This window comes from Lutjanus erythropterus, chromosome 6 (assembly GCF_056507025.1).
Source record: "Lutjanus erythropterus isolate fLutEry1 chromosome 6, fLutEry1.hap2, whole genome shotgun sequence".
In the NCBI taxonomy this organism is placed as follows: Eukaryota; Metazoa; Chordata; class Actinopteri; order Lutjaniformes; family Lutjanidae; genus Lutjanus; species Lutjanus erythropterus.
In genome coordinates this window covers 36,486,903-36,501,560 of record NC_139322.1, presented here as the reverse complement: position 1 = coordinate 36,501,560, position 14,658 = coordinate 36,486,903, and the positions used below count along the sequence as shown (strand labels likewise).

The following is a 14,658-nucleotide window of genomic DNA, read 5'->3' as shown; positions in this document are numbered from 1 at the left end:
ACAGAAGCTGACTCCAAAATCACACAAACACAACACTTTTTGTTGTTCAGGTTTTGTTTCTGGCCAACCCCCCTATCTATCCTGTAGTATGAAATGCCTTCATCACTTTCCTGTCGTGGGGTGAAAACAAGCGTTGTAGTGCTGGGCCAGTCAGTGCCGGGCCAGTCAATGTGTATAGTGTACGTCAGAGACAAACACCTCATCAGAAGTTTATGATGTTAGTGAGTAAATGACGAGTGCTGATTGTGCCTGTAGCTCAAAGTGTATCAGAAAACATTCCCAGCAATGGTGTAGGTAAACTTTTTACTCTAAAAATATTGTACTACCATAAAATACCTGCTTTTAGAATGGAGTTTGGTTTGTCTACGTAAAAGAATGCCTGGAGGGTATTTTAACGGTGATAACCATAAATTAAACTGACCTATGTTTTAATGATGAACCTTGTAAACAGCATAAATTAAATGTAGGAAGGGGAGCTAAAAGGAGCTGACCTGTTTTCTCCTTCTGTCAGCTCGTAGTAAAAAGTCGCGCAATAAGCACAAACTGAAATCAAAATAGAGACAGCGGCTCTGTTCCACTATGCCCCGCTTTGTCCCAGGTTGAATTTCACCACTGCCCCCGCTAAATTGCAACAAGATCTGTGCCCGTGAACCTAACCTAAGTATTTTTTGTGCTTTTGGTTTGAAAGTCTAACCATATGTTGCATATTTATTCTTGCTAACTTGACCGCGGATCCCAGCATGTACGAAACCAAAAGCCAGCAGGGTACCTACAGCGTCACAGCTTTAACGAGTTGGGAGGGAGAATGTTTTGGTGTGCAGATGCAGATACTCAGGTGAGTAGAGGACAGGGAAAGAAAGAAATAGGAAGGAAGTAAAAATATGAATGAATAAAGGTTGAAAATTGTGGGAGTCAAAACATACTTACATACACATGGTTGCATGCTGTTCATTATCATACAAAATAATGCTGCCAAAAACTTCCACTGGTATTGTGATCTCTGACTGTTTTCATACACACACACACACACACACACACACACATGTTCACACTTCATGTTTTTCATTTTAAACGTTTCAGCTCCTCACATTGGCACATCTGTTTTCAATCACAGAGAGGAAAGGAAAGGAAATGGAGAGAAAGAAAGCGAGATAAAAGAAAAGAATGAGAGAAAACAAGATATAAGTATGGGTAGAGAGTGATAAAACCAACCGAGCAAAGAAACTGTGCGGAATAAATCTAGCTGCAAAATAAATGTTGATCTCTTGGCATCCCAGCTATTCCTCTGACTCTGACCTATGGAGCTGAAGTCTCTCCCTCTCTCTCTCTCTCTCTCTCTCTCACACACACACACACACACACTCTTTCGCCTGCAGCTTTCCGTTCCACCAGAGCACATCTCCTTGCTGCCAGGCTCTCCCTCCATCTCCAACTTAATACTCCTCACTTCACCCAAGCCAAAACAACAGATGCTGAAATGTCGAAGTGCCTTCCCTCCACTCATGAACTCACAGAAAAGTAAAGACAGAGAAAAAAAAAGATGCATTTACCAAAAACTAAAAAGCATCAGGCCAATGATGCCTTGTTTTGTGTGCAAAAAATCCAGACCAGGCGGTTCCCTCTCATGTCTCTGATTAAGAAACCAAATGGTGCCAAACAGTCTTAGTGGCCTTTGGTTAGCAAAAATAAAATCAGTGATATCAGTTCCACTAAAGCAGTCAAATTTCCATCAGTTTTGTAGGATATATTACAGCATGAAGGGAATGACTAAGCACGGTTAAAAATGTGATGGAAGAAGCATTTTAAATCCCTTACCTCAGTAAAAGTACTGATACCACATTATGATGACAAGTAAAAGTCAAGCATTCAAAACCTTACTTCTGTAAAAGTGTGTATCATCAAAATTTACTTGAAGTATTAAAAGTTAAAGAATTCATTCTGCAGTAAAATGGTCCCTGTCAGTGTTTTACCATTATATCTGATGTTTTTTGCATTAATATGACAACTGCATTAAGGTGTATGTTGCATTTTATTGCTGTAGACGTTTGAGGCTGAGCTCATTTTAACTTCTTTGTGTCTGGTTTGGTACTTTAATCTCAAGCAGTGCATCATATTCTGTGAGAAAGGTTAAAACTTTTCAAGGGCTCATAAAAACAGCCATGCTGTCAGCTTTGTGCGTGCACGCGTTTTCTCAGCTAATCCAAGAGGCTCTAAGTAGTTTATTTAGCTCAAGAGGTAGAAGTTTCACGACCCATGAATGAACACGTTATCCTTCAGTTTATGAGGAAAATATCTGTGAAGATTTTCAGACATGCAGGTCATGGTATTTGTGGAAAAGTATAGTTGCCTCTACATTTAGAGGTACATGGTTTTCACTGGACAAGAAGGGTATGACTGCTGTAATCTGAAAAGTAATTAGTAACTAAAGCTGGCAGAGTAAAACAAACAATGCCTCTGCCATGTAGTAAAAGTAGAAGCATTAAGCTGCACAAAATGGAAACACTCCAGTACAGTAAAGTACAGTACTTGAGGAAGTGTACTTAGTTACATTCCACCACTGGATAACACTGTTCTGGTGTGGATTTGGATGCTTTTTGTTGATACTCTGACAGATTAGGGAATGAAATAGACTGTTTTTCTCTCTTTTTTTAAGTACAGTTTTGCTTCTTTTTGGTAAAACAACTGATGTACTAAACCTCAAAGGGAAAATGACCTTTCGTGCAACTTAATTATGATATATGTCTTGAAGAGTTTTCATGTTAACATACATTTCATTCAGTGTTCAGTGTATCCTTGATGGATTAAAAACATGCAAAAACTCAACCATCAGGACCCCTGCAACCTATAGGCGATTTGTCAATTTTCTAATGGAGGGGATGGATCTCACTTGTTTTGTTCACCTGCAACTAGTGAACTGATTGATGTGTGACTATTAAACATCCGAGATGAAACTGACAGAAGGGCTAGACTGAGAAAAAAATGAGCAATTACAAATCTGTCTGGGACTTCAGCACCACGGACAGCGCCATGGATTTATCAGTAAAAAGCACAGTTAGGCCACTGATACTTCAGAGCCGTGGTCGAGGCCATAGATTCTAACTTGCACAAACCTCAGTCAGGTAAAAGATCAATGATTCAGGCAGACCGGACCATCATATTCAACTAAACAACTCCTCAGCCCCTGCGCTCTCTATTAGGTAATGGCAGGTTAGGGAGGGCGATGCATTTTGCTAACAAGGGGGATGGCGTCTCCCCTCAAATTTCTTACTGCTTGCAGTCATTGTCATTCCCGTCTTTACTCATGCATTGCTACAGTGAATTTCTTGGAATTAAGTTAAATCTGTATCATCACCTTGTGCACTCTTTTGCATACATTTGGAGACCTTGTGTGCTTGCTGCTTAAGTACAAGATACAAAGAAGATGGTCATTTGCTAAACAGAACAAAGCTAAGTGATAAGAATAGACAGACATAAATTCTGTCATTTATTGAGCTTGATCCAGTGCTCTGTTACAGCTCTTGTCCAAAGCCTGCATCGATGACAGTACACTCAATACTAACATAATCAAGATTCAGCGTCAATATCTAAGCTAACGTATGTTTCCATTTGAATATAGTCACAAAGGCTAGTTGTGACAAATTGTGTGTTTTGCATCGTGTGCTTTTCCTCTTATAATAGTTATTAACCCAACTGCGGTAATAGAAGGCGGGCACTGAGTGTGTGTGCGTGAGCGCCTGTGACAGCACGCACATGTGTGTGTGGGTGTGAGATGCAGATGCTCGAAGTTCTGTTGCCATTAGAGCAGACTGCACTGCCAGATGTCTGCACAAAGTCCACTCTGTGTGTGTGTGGATATCTTGCAGCGGCTACTTTCCTCTTCCCACTACGCACACACACACACACACACACACACACACACACACACACACTTTCCCACCCACATGCACACAAATGCACATTAAACAACAATGGAATGTGTATGTGCATGCACATTTTTGTGTGTGAGTGTGTGCGTTCCTGTTTAAGCAGGTCAAAGCTTCAAGTGTCCCAGTCTGTTAGACAGATGTTAGAGATCCCTGCTGCCCCCCCCCACACACCCCCCCCCCCCCCCCCCTTACCCTGTCACACACACACACACACACACACACACACATGCAGACTTTCATACACTGGCAAACAAACATGTGCACACAGACATACACACTCACTCATTAACAACCAATTAGAGAGCAGATATTGGCTCACTGGGGGAAACTAAAGGCCAACCAGTGCTGTTCTCCGCTTCCAACGCCAAGTCACAACAAATACCTGGACGCAGGCCAGGAGAGTGTGTGTGTTTGTGTGCGTTTGTGTACTTGTTGTACTTTCCTTCTTCTTCCGAACTTTGGCAGTCCGATCTCATCTCCTTTCTTTATTAAAAAAAGACACACACTCGCTAACCCTCACATAATTAAATGCATTTTTCCACTCTGCAACTCTTGTTGTTCATTGCATCAGCCGGCGTGTCTCAGTAGTCCAACTCTCGCTTCAACATTATCTTTCTCACATGGGAGCGAGGCACAAGCTATGTTCAACACACACACACACACACACATACACACACTCATTCTCCATGGGATCGGAGCGATGTGTTTATGCCAGTGTTGGATGAGGAGATGCTTGAGACATTTGGCTCTCTGGAGAGCGTGTTGACAACATCTCTCCCTCTGTCTCGCTCTCTGTTTACCTCAATCACTGCCTCTGACTCCCTCAGTCTCGCTCCCGCTCTCTGTGTGATGTGATTTTTCAGTGATTTAAAAAAAAAAAAAAAAGCGCTGACAGTTTAAGTTGATTAGACAGATGTAGATGCTTTCATCCCCAATAAACTACAGAGAGAGCTAGATGGAGAGAGGCACACATACACAGTGTGATGCATCAGCAGCGCAGGAACAAGACTGAAGGTCTAAACAGATCCAAACTTTAGGACCTGATCTAAAACAGACTTGTGGAAAAACTACTTGGACCTGATGTTTACAAGAATAATAAAAAAAAAGAGGCGTGATCAACCGACGACAAGCCAGAATGGGTCCAAAATAGACCCGAGGATAGTGAGACCCTGATCCAAAATGCCATCGCCCCTCGCAGGCCCAAGCAGAGATAAAATTCTAAAAGTGGCAGCAGCATGAGGCTCCGATAACTAATGAGCTGCTGCAGCCTGAAAGAGAAGCACTGCATGTTCTAGGATTCATTGTAAAGTCATACAAAAGGAACTGTTCCCCCTGCTTCAAAGTAAGGCTGCAACTAATGAGCATTCTCAGTATTGATTAATCTGACAGTCATTTTCTCAATTAAATCGACTCATCCTTTGGTCAAAATAATGTGGAAAATAAGAAATTCACACCAAACGTCTTATTTTGAGACATGGTTAGACTGATTTTATTTTTCTTGCAGCGTTCATGTTGCTATATTCATGTTTCAGGGCCTTGAACATGTCTCCGACCTCTGTGGGGCGCTGTAGGATTTTGACGTGTGGTTCACATGTGCTGAGATCCGGCACTCGTTTCCCATCATGCATTGGTGCTTTGGTTTGTTAAGTTTGCTATTTTAGGTCCCCAAATGCAAATTTGATTCTTGTTGGTGTTCATAATGTGTCTGTACATGGTAGTTCATGTTGGTATTTGTGCTAGTTTTTATTTTTAACCATGAGTGATGTGGTTAGATTTCTTCAATCCAGCTGGAACATGACATGTGGTCTAGGAAAGCATGTCTCTTATGATAAATGATAGTAAAGACATAATGTAAACATTGCTTTGTAACGCTCATTTCGCCTTGCTCATAGCGGAGTGTTGTTCTATACCAACAGACTTTTGTGCACATCAACAGGTTCTAAAGAGAAGACCATGGATCCACAATAAAAAGCAAAATGACTTGAGCACAGTCTTCTGCGTTTGCAATCAAGATAATAAATCTTTGATTGCAAGTGCATTAGCAGTCTTTTTGCTTTAAAAAAAAAAAACAACTAAAACATAAAACATATTTTACCTTGTTTTCACGCTTTTTGCTGACTATTCCATATAATTCCATATTTCATAGTTTTGATGCCTCCAGTATTAATCCACAATGTAGAAAAAAAAAAAATTTAACGAGAAGTTGTGTCCAAACTTTTGACTGGCACTGTCAGTGTATAGAATATTATTGGCGTGTAGATCTGTGATTTTAGTCTGATATCTAGAGAGTGAATTATGTCAGTATTGGCTGATAATTGATCAGATCAGTCCCATCTCCATAAAGTTATTTCTTTCTTTCTTTCCTCAGTGTTCAATGCACACCATGTTATTTTTGACAAACATTTATCTGTAATAAAATGAAGTCAATACACTTAAATTGTAAGAATGACTTTTAAATTGAAAAATCTTTTAAAAACAAAATAATACAAAAAAAATAACACTTTGAAAGTACTTAGTAGTTCATAGTGAGGGAAAAGAGGGCAGAAGCACTGGTTTTACAGTGTGTGTATGTGTGTGTCAGTGGTGACATGTTCTTCCCAGTATCATCTCTTATGAAACCACAGTGTGCACACAACAGCTCTTACTATATGCTTACATGCTTAATGGACAATTCAACAAGCTCAATTCAAGCTCTCTCTCTCTCTGTCACTCTCTCTCTCCATTTCCCTATGTCTCTCGCTCTCTCTCTCTCTTCCTGGGTTGAGGCTCATTAGTGGCGACAAGAGCGCTGTTGACCCCTAACCTTCCCCTATGACTCTCCTCCCTATCTCCTCTCTATTTTTTCCCCCTTCTTCCTCTCCTCATCTCCTCTCCTTTCTCCTCATCTCACTTGCCCCACTCTTTCCCTCATCACCCCATCATCATTCACCCAGCAGGAGTTTGGCAGGGGTCTATGGTCTACGTGTGTGTGTGTGTGTGTGTGTGTGTGTGTGTGTGTGTGTGTGTGTGTGTTGCCAGGGGCCAGCCTGCGCCTGTGTACAGCAGAGGTCTTCTGCAAGGACAACACAGGGGACTCTGTCCTTGTCTAACCCCCTGGAAATAGAACAAAGGTGTGTGTGAGTGTGTGAGTGTGTGTGTGTGTGTGTGTGTGTGTGTGTGTGTGTGTGTGTGTGTGTGTGTGTGTGTGTGTGTGTGTGATAATGCTATGTACAGTGTCCTGAGTGTGAGCTATAGCTAGTAAAAATAATAGCTCGGTCAGAGGTCCAGTAGGCCAACAGGGACAAGCTACACAGAGCTTATAAAAGCACTAATAAAAGACTACCGCAGGTCACCTTATGTTAGGGACATGGTAAAGGATTATTACGCAAATTTATTACACCCAGTGGTGGAATGAGCACTCAAAGTACTGGACTTTGAGGTACTTATACTTTCGTACTTCTATTTATGCAACTTTATACTGCACTTCCCACTCAACAGTATTTATCTGACAGCTTAAGTTACTAAAGTTACTTTCCAGTTTACAATATTCAAAGCCGTCTTGTCCAGTGAAGACTATGTTTCTCCAAATGTGGTGATTTTTCAATCAGAATTTTTTTTTGCCTCAACAAACTGAAGGATTAGGTGTCCCTATGTGTGTTGAGAAACTTCTCCTACTTCTTTAGCTAAATAAACATTTTAAACCCTCTTGGATTAGCTGGAAAATGCATTGTCACACAGCTGAAAACAGGACTGCTCTCCTGAACTCATGAAAAGTGTGGAAAGCTGAATATATTATGACGCACTGTGCAAATTAAACTTTCCAGCAGCACATAAGGTAGTTAAAATCAGCACAATCTTAAACATTACAATGGTCAAATGCAGCATATACATGAATACAGAAAAACATCTGACGTAACAGTAAAATATTTACAGGAACCATTTTTCTACACAATGAGTAGTTATTCTTTTGATACTTTAAGTAGTGTTGGGACTGTTCCAATCTAATATCAGTGTCAGCTGCCCATACATCACTCTTCTGATGTCACTGATCCACATACTGATCCAGATTCGTCTTGTGTTTTCTGTGAATTCTATGTAATAGAATCCTTCTTGGATGCATACAGATACATGCAACACATGTGATGAGTATTAGACAGGAATGCATCATAAAATGAGGGTATGTCATGGCCTTATTATATGTCTTTTTAAACTTTTATTCATTCAGGGGAGTGTCACTTTCAGGAACACATTCACACTCACACCTGGAAGCTCCCCGGTGCAACCGCAGTCTGATCTGCCAGCCGCTGAGCAGCTTGACTGGAGCGGCTGAGGTTTAGGTCCTTGCCTAAGGGCTTCTCTTTCACTTCCCCCGTCCAGATTTTACCTGCCGGTCAAGGGACTGAACCAGCGGCATCTGGGTCACAAGCTAAAACTGCAAGCCTTTAAAAATTCTTTCAATTAGGGACAAAACCAGTTAACTGATGACCAATTAATTGGTTGATTAGAATTTGATTGATTAAGGAAAACTTAATTGATGTGCCACATGTTATTTGATATTCTTGCAGATGTGTTTAGGTCTTTAAATTTTTATATGTCATGCTGCCAGAAAATATGCAATATGTTGCTGTGGGAATAAAAGTTGGATTGAGGAGGAAAAAAAAACTCACTATTGTTCAGTATAAGTAAAATTTCTTTTTTTCTTGTAATGATTAATCGATACTACTTTAAATATAATAATAATGGCTTATATGTAGCACTTGACTAACATAAACAGACGGTTTCATCACATGTTGAAACTCTGTTATTTTAAATTCCGTATCGGCGGCTGAAAAAGCGTCTCCTCAACGAGTCGCTGTGGAGGAATGATGGAGTAGGCTCACCGTAGGAATTACATGTCTACAAGGCACACAACAGCTAGCAGATGTCAGGTCTGTGTGAGGCCACATTTGTCTGCAGTGAAAACACGTCGACTGAACGCTCCACTGTGCCTCAATCTGAGCTGTTGACTCTATGGTAATGATGCAAGTCAGGCTAAACATAACAAACCATTAGCGTCCTCAGCATGCCGGCAACAGCGCTGGGAAGATGGCGATCTCACTTCCATGTGTGTGTGTGTGTGCGAGCTCGACAGACACTGGGAATGCAGATTAGTTTACAAGTATGAGGCGCCCGGCATAAGTAAATCTGGGCTAATTTATGCTATTATGAGCTACTATAACCATTTCTACTGTGGTTGGGTTCTGTAAAAGTTCTGGTTTGGACACAAAAAAAGAGAGCAAGGCTGGTTTTTAGTGGAGCAGAGCACTTATTGTTTTCATTCAGATATTCATCAGCATTGCTTTTGACCATCATGCTACATAAGTCTTCTTTTTTTCCCATATAATTTACTCTCAGCTTGGTAGAATGACCTCTGCAGCAAAATTTAGTTCTTCATCTTAACAGTCATGTGACTTTGAAATGCTTGAAACCCAGGATCATCATCCTGATAATGCTCTTGAAGGAAGGAAGGAAGAAAGAAAGGGAGAAAAGAAGGAAGGGACGACGGTTTCCAAGAGCCGCAGGCATGTGAAAGCAATAAATAAAGAGTAACTCTTCTGGGACGGACATGATTTCCCACTGGCCGGTCCCTGTGAACCTCGAAGGAAAAAAACACTGAAGAGAGAAGAGAAATATGTGGAGACGGAGAAAAAGAGTGGAGAAGAGGATTAGCTGCACTAGGAGGAGGAGAGAGAGAGGGATGGAAGGAAAGAGGAGACTGAAGGAAAGGAAATGAGTGGAGGTTGTGTTGTCTTTATCAGAGGAAACAAGGGGATCTGTGTGGCAGTAACCCAAGGCCAAGGTTCATACTGTCACTGAGCCATCTCTCTCTCTCTCTCTCTCTCTCTCTCTCTCTCTCTCTCTCTCTCTCATTTCTACTCTGTAACCTCCTGCACATCTTCTTCCCCCCTTCCCTGTCTTGATTTCTATATCTTTATTCCCTCCTCAGGGTTTTCCCTAGATGTTTTTGAAACAAAGGAGGGACTGGCTGGAAAACATGTGTGGCATGCACCGTGTACACAGTGCACTTAAGTGACAAAATCATGGCTTGACAGTGTCCATAGGGATTTAATTTTTTTTTTTTACCAAGAATGAACAAACATATAAAACATTAACATCAAAAAAATTAGAAGAAATTTAATTCAGCACAAGAATCAACATGAAAACAGATGTGCAATCTTGATCAGGTGATCAGGTACCAAACTGGTGGATCACAAATTGCTGCATTTTGATTTAAAAAAAGTATTCTATAAAATAGAAGCACTAAAATCTAGTTAAAACCTAAGATCACTGGGTCACACGCAGTATTTTTGTAAAATAAATTTATTTTTATTAAATAGAGGTCAATTGGAGTAAGAAAAATCAATGCTTTGCATTTTTGATGGAATTTTCAACAGGCAAGGTGGCAGCCAATGATACAAAGGTGGCCCTCCTTTAAATTAGATAGGCAGGGAAAACTCTGCTCCTGTTTTAGGTTGTTCAGATACCAATATCAGTATCTGATACTGCCTAAAATGCAACATCGGACATCTGAGTCAGTGCACTGATTTAATACCATGTAAATGGGACCCTGCTACTTCCCGGCAGTGTCCAAATTTTAGGGACAGTGGAGGAAAGAAATGTCAGCTCTACAGAGCTTGCAGATTGCCTTGGACATTGTTTGTAGGCAGCTTGTGGTCAGCAGAAGATCTCAGGAGTCTGTGTTAAGAGGAGGAATAATCTGGTATATTGTGTATTTTCCAGTCGAAGTTTTTCCAGAGCTAAGACCAGCGCTGCTAACCTGACTTTAGATATCCTCTTTTTCTTTAACTTTCTCCCAAACACTTTAGATTGGCTTTCACTGAGAAAAAAATAATGAGGTTTGGTTAAGCTGTGTGTTGTTGAAATGATGACACGCTGAGGTGTGCACAGGTCCAGGAGTTTAGCTAATTATGTGATGAAGCTTGGGTGTGGGAGCGTCAGTGTAAGCGGAGTGTTTTACAGAGATCCCAACTTTTTTGAAAGTTCCACTGAGGACGGAGCACAGCCCTATATTTTGAGAAACAGCTCTTTTATTTTGGAATCCATCCAACACCAACCATAACTGAACTGAAGAAACATGACGGAGCTCGCCGCTCCTGAGAGCAGAGACCAGTGCTGATGAGGCCTGGTCTGAGGGACCTGCTAAGCGCTAGTGTGCTACTCAGTAAGCTGAACCACCCTCTGGCTGTTTCTCTGTTCTTGAAAACAGTCCAGTTTTCCTCTTCAGCGCACTTCAGGTTAGGACAGAACTCTTAGACTTGACCAATCTGTACAGCCGGAGATGCTTTTTAACTATGTGTTCACATAGGCATCATGGTTGCCTCGCGTATCCTTCTTCTGCTTGGAGTGATGGTTGAGTACGTCCTCAGAAATTAACGCGACACATACGCAAATGCAAATGCAAATACAAATGCGTGGTTTAACAGCAAGTATATCTCCAGTTATTGAACTGCAAACACACAAGATTTGGTTTGGTTTTGTGTGGATCTGTGGTAAAACCTTTAATGAACTTTGTGAGTTGTCTTTTTTTTGTGATTGTGAACTGGATTGGACTGAACTGTTTTGCGTTTGTGGGAAAAACAAAACAGACCTCTTAACAAATGGAAACCAAATTGTTTTTTTTAATGTACTGCTTATTAGATCAGTGCTTGGTACCGGCGATACATAAAGTTCAGGTTTCAGAATTGGTTCTGAGATGGAAAAAATGGTATCGAAACATCTCTATTCCTTCCTCCTTCCTTTTGTTTCCTTGCTCATTTTTCTCCCTTTGTTCTTTCTTGCTCGCAAAACAGTTCCAAAATTGAGAACATGTTTATGTAAATCACACAAAAGCCGAAGCATTTTGTGTGCGCCTCTCCGCCTCGGTTTGTCTGACTTTGTGTCTTTGTTCATCGAAGTTCAACTTCGCCGTGTTTCTGGCTCCCTCTGACGATGTCTGCCACAGGCTTTTTTCTCAACCCTCTTCCAACCTGCAACACACACACTTACGTGCACAAACACACTCACATTCCCTGACAGCCTAGCTGTTATGGAGGGATGGGGTGATTGATTAGTCTCTATGGAGACGATACATCTTGTAATGAACAAGAGAAAGCTGGCATGTTAATTTGTGTAGGGAGGCTCCATCCTGCTTGTGTGTGTTTTGTACCTCCCTGCGTGTGTTTATGTGATGCTATATATCTGTTCCTCTGAATGTTGATTGCATTTTTTTTTTTTTTGCGTCATAATTTTAGTTTGTGAGTTCCCACAGTAAGTGTGTTTCCTTTCAACTCATTTTCATTTGGCTCATGAAACAAATCTGAGTGGGTATCACAAGTTCTTAAGGTTGACCATATTTTATTTTGAACTGTTTGTCCCTTTTTTTCATATACATTATGAAACAGCCATTGGCAGATTTTTGAATGAGGTTGAGTGGGGCGGCACCAACGTTAAAGCTTGAATTATACTGTCACATGGGCACCCCCCAGCTAATGCATGCTTACTATGCTAATGATGGATCAGAAACGTGCAGCATGGCCAAAGAATCCGTTTGAGAGTATATTCAGGCCTTCAGACTCACCCCGGGTCTGGGTCTCCAGCTGCCTTTACACGTCACAGACATCTTCATTGAGCAGTTAGGCCAACTTGATGTAGTGGAATGATTTAACCCTGGAATAAAAGTGAGAAAAACTCACTTTGCGGCTACATGCATGCAACACGTTAGTACGATGATACAGCAGTTTGCGCCTTCGCCTCAAAGGTCCTGGATTCGAATCCCGGTAAGGACAGGACCTTTCTATGTGGAGCTTGCATGGGATTTCACCTCGTGCTCTGTATTAGAATCAGGGCTCTTGCTCTTGGCAAAGGCACCGTCTAACAAGTTCAGTTGGTCCCCAGGTGCATGCTGCACATGATGGGTTAAAGGGACAAACTGAATCACTGCACACTGACATTAAAAAAACAACGACAAAGATGACTGAGTGGGTCTCTGACTCGCTTTGAGGAGTCATGCCTACATGTGTTCTGTATCAATAAAATGCAAACACAACTAATCATTGCAGCAGATGGAAATACCAGATGCTTGTATACCAATGACTGTAACCTGCCTCCTATACATGAAACAACAAGACCTTATCTTTCCATTATGTTTTTGATTTTCATTTGTTTGAGGTTTGAGCGGCGCACTTTAAGTCACTCGATCTCACCCTGCACTTAGTCTTCTATAACTGTTTAATGTCTCCAGACTGAAGACATCGCGCCACAAACTATTTATCTCAAGTGAATCAACTCCCAAGCACTTAATTTGCATCTTGTTTTGCAGAAATTCTGTTTAAATTTGCACTACACATGGATGGAAACCTGACTTATGTACATATACATGTGGTGCATGTGCTTTTTAAAATGTTTTTTATTTGTTGACTCATTTTTGACTTTGTCCTCCTTGATACAATGTCATCATACAATATCAGTGAAACAAATCAAAGAACATATCATACCATCATATATAAACTGACTAGCAATAGTTTAAGTGAGAAAGAGAATTTCATTAAAATAATGAAAATCACAATAAAGGCATATAAATAATGTAAATTAAATACTAACATACTCAAAATTTAATGAAAGCTGATTGGGAAACAGGAAAAGAACTATACAGTATGTCCTTATAATAGTTCCCCTTACTCAACTTAATAACTTCCCCAAGGACCAAAGAAAGAAGAAGATAAAAAAAAGACTGCAAGCACGTTTCTTTAGTATATGTATGAGTGTGTATCTGTTTAATCTCTTTCAGAGTTGTATAGACCTGAAGTTGTGTATTTCCTAGCGTGCTTATCTGTATATGTGTGCAAGCTGTGTGTGTGTGTGTGTGTGTGTGTGTGTGTGTGTGTGTGTGTGTGTGAGGTCGCCACAGTAATTCAGCTGCTGTCGATTATCTCTGTTACACATGTCAGAGTGAGGGGGAACCTCCTGATGCGTACATAGCTATCACATGCTTTTAATGACATGCCTATTACACACACGAACACTCGCACGCACACATGCATACGTTCATAAATCAGGCGTGACATATCAACATATCAGCGTGGCGGTGTGCCTGTACCAGACACTTTGATTATGATATGCTAATCTGACCTATAATTTACTTCCTGTCATTTCTCTGTCGTCTCCTCCGGTGTCCTGTCCGTGTGTTGCCTCTCCCCTTCTCCATGTTCATTCCAGCTCCATTTGATTTACTCGCTGTATCGGCTCGTCTCTTATTAGAAGCTACATTGCCAAAGCTGTATACAAAGAAATCAATATTTAAAACATTAGCAAACAACTGTTCATCCATTCGAACCATGCTGGGATGCTTAATTGCTTGGTTTGACATCATGTACGATGAAATAATCAAAGGCTGTAATGGAGTGGAAAGCATCAATCACAGAGGCCTCAACTGCATGGCTTTTTGTCCTTAATGAAAGACAAATATCATGGTCTCCGCTTGTCTATCAGTTTTCAAAAAAGTAACAAAAAAAGGGAGTTAATTTTTCCAGTGACGCCCATTAATTTCACATCATTCCTCACTAAATCTGCAGCGGCTTGGCTCCGTTCCAGCACCATAAAACGTGTCTACTAAGTGCCAGGGAGATCGAAAAGCCTCCTCCTTCTTTAAGAATTAATGTTAGTTTAACGAGAAAAGGGATTTAAAAAGTGTTAATGTGTTGAGTTAATGGCTTCC

At 40.8% G+C, this 14,658-nt stretch overlaps 1 protein-coding gene across 1 annotated transcript in view; it reads left to right on the top strand.

The window, feature by feature from the left end:
• The window catches only part of LOC146325665 (plexin-A1-like), a 401,996-nt gene that overhangs the window by 78,802 nt on the left and 308,536 nt on the right, over nucleotides 1–14,658 (top strand). The gene's annotated exons all lie outside the window — the stretch shown is intronic.